At 42.5% G+C, this 12,854-nt stretch overlaps 1 protein-coding gene and 1 non-coding gene across 3 annotated transcripts in view; both read left to right on the top strand.

Moving 5' to 3' along the window:
• The window catches only part of RSPH3 (radial spoke head 3), a 112,215-nt gene that overhangs the window by 63,658 nt on the left and 35,703 nt on the right, over positions 1-12,854 (top strand). Inside the window, exon 9 of one of the 2 annotated variants that reach the window (XR_008625809.2) lies at positions 5,572-9,339. The exons of the other annotated variant lie outside the window; for it this stretch is intronic. The gene's annotated coding sequence lies outside the window, so the exon portion shown is untranslated. Of the gene's footprint in view, positions 1-5,571; positions 9,340-12,854 lie in introns of those variants that run through there. 2 annotated transcript variants of the gene reach the window in all.
• Positions 10,746-10,851, top strand: LOC112440211 (U6 spliceosomal RNA). The gene has a single exon (XR_003028394.1). It is a non-coding gene; the product is annotated as a U6 spliceosomal RNA (small nuclear RNA).

The following is a 12,854-nucleotide window of genomic DNA, read 5'->3' as shown; positions in this document are numbered from 1 at the left end:
TTCAAATGCCTTGAAATGCTTGGGCCAACTTCCAGTAAATTCCCTTTTCATTCAAAATAATTACAGAGTTGGTTTCTGATACCTGAAACCCAGACAACCTTAGCAATTACAACCAGATTACTCTGAAGCTAAAAAACATGAAATGCAATGAATGCAGAAATCTACGGGGAGAGAGTGACATCATGGTTGGTTGTAATAAGAGCTTCAATAGTCATTTAATGATCGTCTCTCTACCTCCTGCTATTATCTTCCCAGACAGAAATGGTTTAGTGATTCCCTTTGGAGAGCTGAAAGAATACTATAGCTATAGCTCAAATGTGATTTCCCATTCTGGTCAAATTTGGTTGACCAGAATGAAATCGGATTTTTTTTTTTTTTTTTTTTTTTTTTTTTTTTTGAGATGGAGTCTCGCTCTTTCGCCAAGGCTGGAGTGCAGTGGTGCAATCTCGGCTCACTGCAACCTCCGTCTCCCAGTTCAAGCAATTTTCCTGCCTCAGCCTCCTGAGTAGCTGGGATTACAGGCATGTGCCACCACACCCGGCTAATTGTTTTTTATTTTTAGTAGAGACAGGGTTTCGCCATATTGGCCAGGCTGGTCTCAAACTCTGGACCTCAGGTGATCCGCCTGCTTCAGCCTCCCACAGTGCTGGGATTACAAGAGTGAGCCACTGTACCTGACCTGTTTTTTGGGGGGGGGTTTGTTTGTTTGTTTGTTTTTCAGACGATCTCACTCTGTTGCCCAGGCTGGAGGGCAGTAGTGCAATCTCGGCTCATTGCAACCTCTGCCTCCCTGGTTCAAGTGATTCTCCTGCCTCAGCCTCCCAAGTAGCTGGGATTACAGGCATGCACCACCACACCTGGCTAATTTTTTTTGTATTTTTAGTGGAGATGGGGTTTCCCCATGTTAGCCAGGCTGGTCTCAAACTCCTGGCCTCAAGTGATCCGCTTGCTGCAGCCTCCGAAAGTGCTGGGATCACAGGCATGAACCACCACACCTGGCCTGATTATATGTTTAAAGGAATTGCTTCTTAAGAATGATAGTCTGGCCGGGCACGGTGGCTCATGCCTGTAATCCCAGCACTTTGGGAGGCCGAGGTGGACGGATCACCTGAGGTCAAGAGTTGTAGACCAGCCTGGCCAACATGGCAAAACCCTGTCTTCATTAAAAATACAAAAAATTAGCCAGGCATGGTGGCGGGTGCCTGTAGTCCCAGCTACTCCGGAGGCTGAGGCAGGAGAATGGCGTGAACCTAGGAGGTGGAGCTTGCAGTGAGCCACTGCACTCCAGCCTGGGCAACAGAGTGAGACTCTGTCTCAAAAAAAAAAAAAAAAAATGGATGATAGTCTGGCTTCTACAGATTCACATAAATAAGAACAGGGGGATACAGCCCTTCTTATGTTGGGCAGCTGGTCACAAAATCATAGTGCTGTGGGCCTGTCTATTTTTGACAAAAGAAAGAGTTTCTATACATCGTTAAAATGCTTATGTATATTTACTGGATAAGAGGCATGAATTAGAACATTCTACCGAAAACGGATTGATTTTAGCATACTGGGTTTTCACAAATTATGACTGCATAATTATTGCTTTGTGGATCTCCACCAACTAAGTAAAGTTTGTGCCAGGTCAATCCTTTTGTCTACTAATCAATATCAATTTGTGAAACATTAAAAAACAAAGCAAATACTATTTAACAGAATATTTTTAAATTTATCACAGTGAAAAAACACAACCTTTCTTATTTTCCAAGACAATCACCAGTCGGCCACTCCTCAGTAAAGGGAATTCCGGCAGTTTCCTGACTTGCCCAGAGTGAGAATTATCTGGTTGCTTTTTAACCACCCAGCTCCCCCAGTGACTCTGATCAGTGGGCTTGGGATAGAGGCCAGGGACTTGTATCTTAACAGGTACCTGGGTGGTTGTCATCATCAAAAAAGCTGGGTTCCCCTATGGCTGTGACTGTGGCGTTCCTTCCCTGTTGTCCTGATGCTGCTGGTGTTGACAATGTGATTCTGCCACTGTTGAATTTGTGTTCTATAATATAAATTTGACTATCAGCCAGGCACAGTGGCTCACGCTTGTAATTCCAACACTTTGGGAGGCCAAGGCGGGAGGATCACTTGAGCCCAGGAGTTCGAGACCAGCTTGGACAACGTAATGAGACCTTGTCTCTACAAAAACTTTTAAAAATTAGCCAGGCACGGTGGCGTGCACCTGTGGTCCCAGCTATATGGGAGGCTGAGGTGGGAGGATCACCTGAGCCTGGGAGGTCTAGGCTGCACAGGTCTAGCTGTGATCATGCCACTGCACTCCAGCCTGGGCGACAGAGCAAGACCCTGTCTGAAAAAAATAAAGTAAAATAAAATTGACTATTATATACTGAGGTATAGTTCTCTTGTTCTCTTGTTTAGGGTTCTCCAAGCTTCCTGTATCTGTAGACTGATGTTTATCATTAAATTTGAGGGATCAAGGCTATTATTTCTTTCAACAATTTTTCTGCCATTCTCTTTCTTTTCATTTACTGGGATTCTAATTACATATGATTTAGACAACTTGAAATTGCCCTACAAGTCACTACACCTCTGCTCGTTTTTTCTTCTCATTCTTCAAATCTGATCATTTCTATTGCTTTATTTCAGATTCATCAGCCCTTTCTTCTGCAGTCTGTTGCTAAGCAGTGAAACTTTTATTTTACAGATTGTAATTTTTCGTTTTAGCATTTCCATTGGTCCTTTTTTATCATCCCATTTCTCTGCTGAGACTCCTCATTGATCTTATTAGGACGATCCTTTTCTTTAAGTCTTTGGATATTTTTAGATTAGTTGTTCAGAGTCTTTCTCTGCTGAGTTCAACATTTAGACCACTTGGATCTAGATGTTACTGATAGCTTTTTCTTCTTGATCATGGGTCACATGTTTCTGCTTCTTTGCACGTCTACTAATTTGTTACCGTGTGGTGGACACTGTGAATGATACGACGTAGGGAGTTTGGATTATGTCATCTTCCTGTATAAGATGTTGAGTTTTGTTCTGGCAGGCGTTTAAATTACTGTTATATCCTTTTGATCAGGCTAGGCTAGTATTATTCTTTGTTTGGGAGGAACCTATTTTGGTTTAAAGCTTAGTCCTAAAGTATTGTTCTTGCTTTATGGCATAGTCCTTACTCCCAAGGCATAGCCTTTCTAGGTCTCACCCGAATGCCCAAAATGTTCACGTTAGGCCAGAGCGCTAACATCTCCAAGCAACGTACAAGTTCTAGTATTACTGTGCCGCTCTCAGCCCCAGCACAGGCCTCATGGAGGCCTGCCTTGGACAATCACAGCCTAGTCCTAAGTTAAGGATTCACATAAAGACTTCCCACACAGACTTCATTGTCCTGAACAACTCTCTTCTTCTCTAGTACCCTGTTCTGCAGACTTCAGCTACTTCAGCAGCCCCAAGCCCCAATTTCTGCCTCTTCATCTCAGTAAAGTCACTGCTCAGCTTGGATCTCACTTCCCTGTGCCAAAGCAGGCAGAAAGCCAGGTGATCCTGGGGCTCATCTTGTGTTTCCCATATCTCATGATCCCAGTCCAGCATTGCCTGTTACTCAATGCCCCAAAACAGTCGATGCATATATTCTGTCTACTTTTATCGTTTTTAGCAGAGGGCAAGTCGGGTACCAGTTTCTCTATCATGTCCAGAAGTGAAAGTGAAGCAAATGCAATGATGATTATGGTTGTAAAAGTGGTTCTCAACCATGGCTGCATATCAGAATACCTTGAGGACTTTTTGTGTGTGTGTTTAAATACTAGTGCCCCAGGTGGCCTGAAGGTCCAGCCGAAGTCAAGAAGCAGTCTAAATCATCACAGTATTTCCACTCTGGCTTCTCACTTTTGTCAATGTCAGGCTTTTATTCGTTGCAAAATAATTCCCTAAATCACTCTGGCCTCCCTAATGAGCCTATACAGAGGGTTTTTTATGGATATTGTTATGGCTCAAGGATAGCTAGGGTGCTATCTTCTGCAATAAAACTTGCTTGGTCAGCTGCTTCTGGGACCTGTGCTTCCCAGTCCACATTGACTTGATTAATAATTTACAGTCATCTGAGTGTTATGCTATTTTTGGAGGTCATTACATTAAACCATATCATAACCACATATTCTAACACAACATCCAAATGTGATTACTGTTTGCTTTAGACATGCTATAGACCTGAGACTGTTCCAATAAAACCAAGACAGCACACTGAATTTGTATACACAAACTCCATAACTATCTTTAGAACAAGACTGGGTTCAAGCAGTAAGCCCAGCCAGTTCCCACAGATCACAGTCACTAGTTGTGCGGGGAGGGTAGCATCCCAGGGGTGCTAGTACCTAGAGAATTACAGCATCTTCAGAAACATCACTAGAATAGAGGTCACCACATTTTTCATCTTGCATCCTTAGTAGTACATTAGTGGGTTTTCTAAAATAATGCTTGCTTTATTTTATTTATGAATGGTACCAAAAAACATTTTATCTCATTAAGAATAGTAATATTATGACTAGGCGCAGTGGCTCACGCCTGTAATCCCAGCACTTTGGGAGGCCAAGGTGGGCGGATCACGAAGTCAGGAGTTCAAGACCAGCCTGGCCAAGATGATGAAACCCTGTCTCTACTAAAAATACAAAACATTAGCCGGGCATGGTGGCACACGCATGTAATCCCAGGTACTCTGGAGGCTGAGGCAGATAATTGCTTAAACCTGGGGGTGGAGGTTGCAGTGAGCCGAGATCGCGCCATTGCACTCCAGCCTGTGTGACAGAGCGAGACTCCGTCCTAAAAAAAAAAAAAAGGAATAGTAATATTGTGTGTACATATAAAATATAATCTGTATTATGCATATATTGTATTAATATTTTACAGCAAGCAATGTGATTTTAAATTTTGCATAATTTTTTAAAATATTGTTTTAATACTTTATGATGGGGCAATTTGAAGGTCTGGTTTTAAGTTCATGTTATTTCATTACTTGGTTTTCATGAGTACCTTAGCTAAAAAGGGCATCTCACAAAGATAAGTACAGACAAATGGAAAAAAGATATTGTGTTTATTAAATTAAAATATTTATTAATCTCATTCATCAATTACACAGAAGTTGTTTCTTGAAATTCACTAGCAAATTTAATCCTCTCTGATCCAACCAGTTGTTCTTGCAAAATAAATAATCAGAGGGTGTTCCACTTTGGTAATTTTAATAAATGCTTTGAAAGCCTGATAATTTAATGTGAAACATTTTAAGCAAGTTAGAAGATTCTGGTTCCAACTTTTTAAATAATTTTTATGGGTACATAGTAGGTATATATATGTATGGGATGCCAACTTTTGAAGTGGGAAAGAATGGATTTTTTAAAAGCGACACACATCATTTTCAGTAACAAAGTCACGTAATAATAGAAATAGTTCCAAACATCTGTTTTTAAAATATTTTTGAAAGTTTCTTTTGAAAAGTAGTTACTAGCATACTCAATTTTAGAATATCTCCTCTAACCATGAGGAATCAGATTATACATCTGTTTTTATTTTTGTTTTCAAAAATATCTGCAGCCGGACACAATGGCTCACGCCTATAATCCCAGCACTTTGGGAGTCCAAGGCAGGTGGATCACCTGAGGTCAAGAGTTCGAGACTAGCCCGGCCAACATGACGAAACCCTGTCTCTACTAAAAATACAAAAATTTGCTGGGCATGGTGGCACGTACCTGTAATGCCAGCTACTCAGGAGGCTGAGGCAGGAGAATTGCTTGAACGCAGGAGGCAGAGGTTGCAGTGAGCTGAGATCGTGCCATTGCACTCCAGCCTGGGTGACAAGAGTCAAACTCCGTCTCAAAAAAAATAAATAAATAAAATCTGCCAGGAGTTGTGGAGTTGTGTCTCTGAGAACAACTTACCGTGTCAGAAAATGTCAGCAAATTTGGAACACTGTCTTTTTACGTAACAAAAGTCTACAGAATCGTCTTTAAGTTGAGCAGCTGTTTTGAAAGATTTAGCAATGAGAACTGGTGAGCATCTGCGTGGTCCAAAAGATTTTCATAGTCTTTTCCCATCTTCTCATTAAGAATTATTGTAGATTGCCCTCCTTTCGACATTCTTTTTGTTTGTTTGTTTGTTTGTTTTCTGAGACAGAGTCGTGCTCTGCCACCCAAGCTGGAGTGCAGAGGTACTGCAGCCCCAACTTCCTGGGCTCAAGCCATCCTCCTGCCTCTGCCTCCTGAGTAACTGAGGCTACAGGCATGTGCTGCCATGTCCAGCTAATTTATTCAGTTATTTATTTATTTATTTATTTATTTATTTATTTATTTATTTATTGGTAGAGACGAGGTCTCATTACCTTGCCCACGCTGGTCTCGAACTCCTGGCCTCAGATGATTCTCCAACCCCAACTTCCCAAAATGCTAGGATTACAGGCATGAGCCATTGGGCCCAGCTTAGATATTCTTTTTGTTTGTTCATCTTTGTCGAGGTATAATTGGTACACAATAAACAGCAAAGGTGCTGTGACTCATGCCTATAATCCCAACCACTGGGGAGGCCAAGGCAGGTGGATCGCTTGAGCCCAGGAGTTTAAGACCGGCCTGGACAACATAGTGGAACCCCATTTCTACAAAAAAAAATTTGTTTAATTAGCCAAGCACGGTTGTGTGCACTTGTGGTCCCAGCTACTTGGGAGACTAAGACAGGAAGATTGCTTGAGCCCAGGAGGTCAAGGCTTCGCTGAGCCACTGCACTCCAGCTGGAACAGAGCGAGACCCTGTCTCAAAAATAAATAAATAAATAAAATAAACACCACATATTTAAGGTATACAATTTGATGAGTTTGGACATATGCTCCCATGTCTCCAACACCACAATCAAGATAATAAACGTATCCATCACCCTCAAGAGTTTTCTGGTCAGGCACCGTGGCTTACGCCTGTAATCCCAGCAATTTGCGAGGCCAAGGCGGGCAGATCACTTGAGATCAGGAGTTTAAGACCAGCCTGGCCAACATGGGGAAACCCCATCTTTACTAAAAATACAAAAAAAATTAGCCGGGTTTGGTGGTGCGCGCCTGTAATCCCAGCTACTCAGGAGGCTGAGGCAGGAGAATCACTTGAACCCTGGAGATGGAGGTTGCAGTGAGCCGAGATCACGCCGCTGCACTCCAGCCTGGATGACAGAGCGAGATTCCCTCTCAAAAAAAAGAAAAAATAATAAAAGTTTTCTCACGCCTGTTTGTGATCCACACCCACCCTGCCAACCATAGGCAGCCACTGATTTGTCATTGTAGGTGTGTTTGCATTGCCTCCAATTTTATAGATGTTGAACCATACATACTCTTTTTTTCTGGCTTCTTTCACTCAGTATAATTATTTTGAGATTCATCCATTCCTTCTATTGCTGAGTACTGTTTCATTATGTGGCTATACCTCAGTTTGTTTCTTCACCAGCTGACGGACCATGCTGTTATGGTCTGAAAGTTGGTGTCTCCCAAAATTCATAGGTGGAACCTAAAACCCAATGTAGTAGTATGAAGAGATGAGGCCCCTGGGGAGTGATTAAGTCAGGAGGGCTCCACTCTTGTGAATGAGATTAGAGTCCTTATAAAAGACACTTGGGCAAAATGATGACACAGCAACAGCACACCGCTCATGGAGCAGAGCACCCTCCCCACACACCAAGTCCGCTGGCACCTTGATCTTGGACTTCCAGCCTCAGAACTGTGAGCAACCAATTTCTGTTGTTTATAAATGACCCAGTCTAAGGTATTTTGTTATGGCAGCCAAACAGACTAAGACACATGGTCTCATGGTCCAGCCCTTACTTGAGATATGAGCTTCTTATTCTTGTTAAATGAGTCAATCAAGATGGGAATGATAATTCATTTACTCTTAGAAGTGGGAGAAATGACCACACCTCAGATGGGAGGTACAGGACCTGCCAATACTCAGGGCTAGTATCAAGTGTCGCATAGTATTCCTAGGCTCCTGCATGAAGGAGAATATTCTCTGGGAAGAGATCTTTGTCTTTGTCATTGATTCCCACATCTCAGGTGTGAATTTCTCTGATCCTTTGTGCCGCTGAGCTATTATTTCTTCTAAAACACCATACATCCTGGAGAGAAAAGAAAGTCATCAGATAGATGGATAGATAGATAAATAGATACATACATGCATACATAACATACGCAGTTACAAATTTTTTTTTGTTTTTGTTTTTGTTTTTTGAGACAGACTCTTCCTCTGCTGCCCAGGCTGGAGTGCAGTGGCGCAATCTCAGCTCACTGCAACCTCCGCTGCCTGTGTTCAAGCGATTGTCCTGCCTCAGCCTCCCTAGTAGCTGGGATTACAGGCACATACCCCCATACCTGGCTAATTTTTGTATTTTTGGTAGAGACGGGGTTTTGCCATGTTGGCCAGGCTGGTCTCGAGCTCCTGACCTCAATGATCTGCCTGCTTCAGCCTCCCAAAATGCTGGGATTACAGGCATGAGCTGCCACACCTGGCCACAAATCTCTTAATGATAGAAATATGTTCTGAAAAATGCCTCATTAGGTGATTTTTATCATCATGTGAATATCAGAGTGTACTTACACAAAGCTAGATGGTATCGCCTACTGTGCACCAGGGGTCTATGGTAGAGCCCTTTGCTCCTGAGCTGCTAACCTGTACTGCACATAACCTGGACTGAATACTGTAGGCAACTGTAACACAATGTATTTGTGTATCTAACCATATAAGAGGTACAGTAAAAATATGGTATACTACTCGGGAGGCTGAGGCAGGAGAATCACTTGAACCCAGGAGACGGAGGTTGCAGTGAGCTGAGATCATGCCACTGCACCCAAGCCTGGGTGACAGAGAGAGATTCCGTCTCAAAAAAAAAAAAAAAAAAGTGGTATAAAAGATAAAAATGGTAAAAAAAAAAAAAAAAAATGTAGTACATGTATACCATGGAACACTACACAGCCATGAAAAAGAACAAAATAATGTCCTTTGCAGGAACATGGATGGAGCTAGAGGCCATTATCCTAAGCAAACTAACAAAGGAAAAGAAAACCAAATCCAGCATGTTCTCACTTATAAGTGTGAGCAAAACACTGAGTACACGTGAACACAAAGAGGAGAACAACACACACAGGGGCCCACCTGAGGGTGGAGAGTGGGAAGAGGGTGAGGATGGAAAAACGACCTAGCAGGCATTATGCTTATTACCTGGGTAATGAAATAATCTGTACAGCACACCCCAGTGACATGCAATTTACCTACATAACAAACCTGTACATGTACCTCTGAACCTAAAATAAAAGTTGAAAACAAAAAAAAGAAGAAGAAATTCTCAAAAGGTTAGGCAATGAACACATAGGTATGGGACTTTGGGAATACTGACGGTGTTTATTTCTAAAGTCATTAGGCCATTGTCCTTGGGTTCACTTCATAATAATCCATTATTCTGTGCATTTAAATGTATTTTTTGTATGTATTCTATATTACACACATTTTTAAAGGTTTAGAAACTTTTTTTTTTTTTGAAACAGAGTCTTGCTCTGTCACCCAGGCTAGAGTGCAGTGACGTGATCTCAGCTCACTGCAACCTCCACCTCCTGGGTTCAAGCCATTCTCCTGCCTCAGCCTCCCGAGTAGTTGGGACTAAAGGTGCCCGCCACCATGCCTGACTAATTTTGTATTTTTAGTAGAGACGGGATTTCACCATGTTGGCCAGGATGGTCTCAATCTCTTGACCTCATGATCCGCCCACCTCAGCCTCCCAAAGTGCTGGGATTACAGGCATGAGCCACCGTGCCCTGCCTTGAAGCATTTTTAAAAGAAAATGATTCATACTATATGTTTTTATGAAAGTACATACTGACAATAACAGTACTAACCTGTATGGTACAATAAAAATATTAAACTTTAAGATGCATAACAAATGCAATTGTGTCTCGGGATCTGGGTCTTTAGCTATTTGCAGTAATCTTTTTTGGTTTTTTTGTTTGTTTGTTTGTTTGTTTGTTTGTTTGTTTTGAGACGGAGTCTCACTCTGTCACCCAGGCTGGAGTGCAGTGGCGTGATCTGGGCTCACTGCAACCTCTGCCTCCTGGGTTCAAGCGATTCTCCTGCCTCAGCCTCCCGAGTAGCTGAGACTACAGGCGCACACCACCATGCCCAGCTAATTTTTGTATTTTTTTTTAGTAGAGACGGGGTTTCACCATATTGGCCAGGCTGATCTTGAACTCCTGACCTCGTGATCCACCTGCTTCAGCCTCCCAAAGTGCTGGGATTACAGGCGTGAGCCACCACACCCGGCCACAATAATCTTTAATGATTTTTTGAACAGTGAACTTCTATATCATGATTTAACCAATAAACTAAATTTAAAATGAAAAAAAAAGATAAAAATGGGCTGGGTACAGTGGCTTATGCCTGTAATCCTAGCATTTTGGGAAGCCAAGGTGGGAGGATCACTTGAAGCCAGCAGTTCAACACCAGCCTAGGCAACGAAGCAAGACCTCAACTCTATAAAAAAAAAATTTATTTTAATTAAAATTACAATTACAAAAAGATAAAAATGGTACACCTGAACGGCGCACTTACCATGGACGAGGCTTACAGGACCGGAAGTTGCTCTGGATGAGTCAATGAGTGAGTGAGTGGTGAGTGAATGTGAAGGCCTAGGGCATTACTGTACACTGCAGTGGACTTGATAAACATTGTACATGTAGGCTATGCTAAATGTGTAACAAGTATTTTTCTTTCTTCAGTAATAAATTAAGGAATGACACAGAGAAGATCAGCATGGCCCCTGTGCAAGGATGACATGTGAATTAATCTGTTCTCACATTGCTGTAAAGAAATACCCGAGAGTGGGTAATTTATAAAGGAAAGAAGTTTAACTGACTCACAGTTCAGCATGGCTGGGGAGACCTTAGGAAAGAAACACAATCGTGGCAGAAGGCAAAGGAAAAGCAGGGCACCTTCTTCACAAGGCAGCAGGAAGGAGAAGTGAGTGCAAGCAGGGGAAATGCTAGACACGTATAAAACCATCAGATCTCGGCAGGGCGCGGTGGCTCACACCTATAATCCTAGCACTTTGGGAGGGCGAGGCGGGCAGATCACCTGAGGTCAGGAGTTCAAGACCAGCTTGGCCAACATGGGGAAACCCCGTCTCTACTAAAAATACAAAAATTAGCCGGGCAAGGTGGCAGGTGCCTGTAATCCCAGCTACTCGGGGGGCTGAGGCAGGAGAATCACTTGAACCCAGGAGGCAGAGGTTGCAGTGAGCCGAGATCATGCCATTGCACTCCAGCCTGGGCTACAGAGCAAGACTCTGTCACAAAAAAAAAAAAAAAAAAAAAAAAAAAAAATCAGATCTCATGACAACTCACTCACTATCACAATAACAGCATGGGGGAAATTGCCCACTGGGCAATCCAATCACTTCCCACTGGGTCCCTCCTATGACATGTGGGGATTATGGGGATTACAATTCAAGATGAGATTTGGGTGGGGACACAGCCAAACCATATCAACATGTAAATTCATGCAGTGTTCCATATTTTAAAAGAATATTATTATAATAAATTAATTATAAATTATATAATAATATTATAATAAATTAACCTTAGCTTACTGTAACTCTCTTATTTTATAAACTTTTTAATTTGTTTTAACTTTTTGACTCTTTTATAAAACAGCTTAAAACACAAACGCATTTTACAGCTTTACAAAATTATTTTCTTTCTTTGTATCCTTATTCTATAAACTTTTTTCTATTTTAAAATTTTTTTTATTTTTTTTTACTTTAAAAATTTGTTGTTACAAACTAAGACACATACACATACATTAGCCTACACAGGGTCAGGATCATCAAGATGTGACTGGGTGATAGGAATTTTCCAGCTCCATTATAATCTTATGGGACACAGCAAATATACCATTGCTGTATATTTGGTTCATAGTTGACTGAAACTGGTACGTGACAGTCTGTACTTAGCCTTAAAATTCCTTCCTTCCTTCCTTCCTTCTTCCCTCCCTCCCTCCTTCCCTTCCCTTCCCCTTCCCCTTCCTTCCTTCCTTCCTCCCTCCCACCCTCCTTCCCTCCCTCCTTTCCTTCCCTTCCTTCCCCTTCCTTCCTTCCTTCCTTCCTTCTTTTCTTTCTTTCTTTCTTTTGACAAGAGTCTCACTCTGTTGCCTAGGCTGGAGTGCAGTGGCGCAATCTCAGCTCACTGCAACCTCTGCCTCCCATGTTCAAGTGATTCTCCTGCCTCAGCCTCCCCAGTAGCTCCTGCTTCAGCTTCCCCAGCACAATTTTGTATTTTTAGTAGACACAGGGTTTCACCATGTTGGCCAGGTTGGTCTCAAACTCCTGACCTCAAGTGATCCACCTGCCTCAGCCTCCCAAAGTGCTGGGATTACAGGCATGAGCCAATACACTGGGCCTTAAAATTCTTTTTCAATTAAATTATTGGTTCAAAGAAAGAAATAGAAGCAGAGGGCCATTCTGTGTGTGTTGAAGGTTGTTTGAAGCCCTTCTCTCTCCCTCTCATCCTTCCCTCTTGTCCCTTTCCTTTCCTTCCTCCTCCTTCTCCCTCTCTTCCCCTTCCTTCTCACTTCCCCTCCCTCTTCTCCCTCTCCCCTTCCGCTTCCCCTTCCTTCTCTCTTCCCCCTCATGCCCACTCCTCCTCCCCCACCCGCTTTCCCTCCCTCTTTCTTCCTCCTCCCTCTCCCCCTTCCCTTCCCCCTCACTCTCTCCCACTGTGTCTCCCCATCCCTAGGGCAAAGCATGGCCAGGAGGTGTGGGCTGTAAAGCACACATTACCTAGAAGCTATATTATTTCCCAGAGAAAAGAG

The sequence above is a fragment of the Pan paniscus genome, chromosome 5 (assembly GCF_029289425.2).
Source record: "Pan paniscus chromosome 5, NHGRI_mPanPan1-v2.0_pri, whole genome shotgun sequence".
NCBI classification, from domain to species: domain Eukaryota; kingdom Metazoa; phylum Chordata; class Mammalia; order Primates; family Hominidae; genus Pan; species Pan paniscus.
This window is presented reverse-complemented; position numbering and strand designations above follow the sequence as displayed.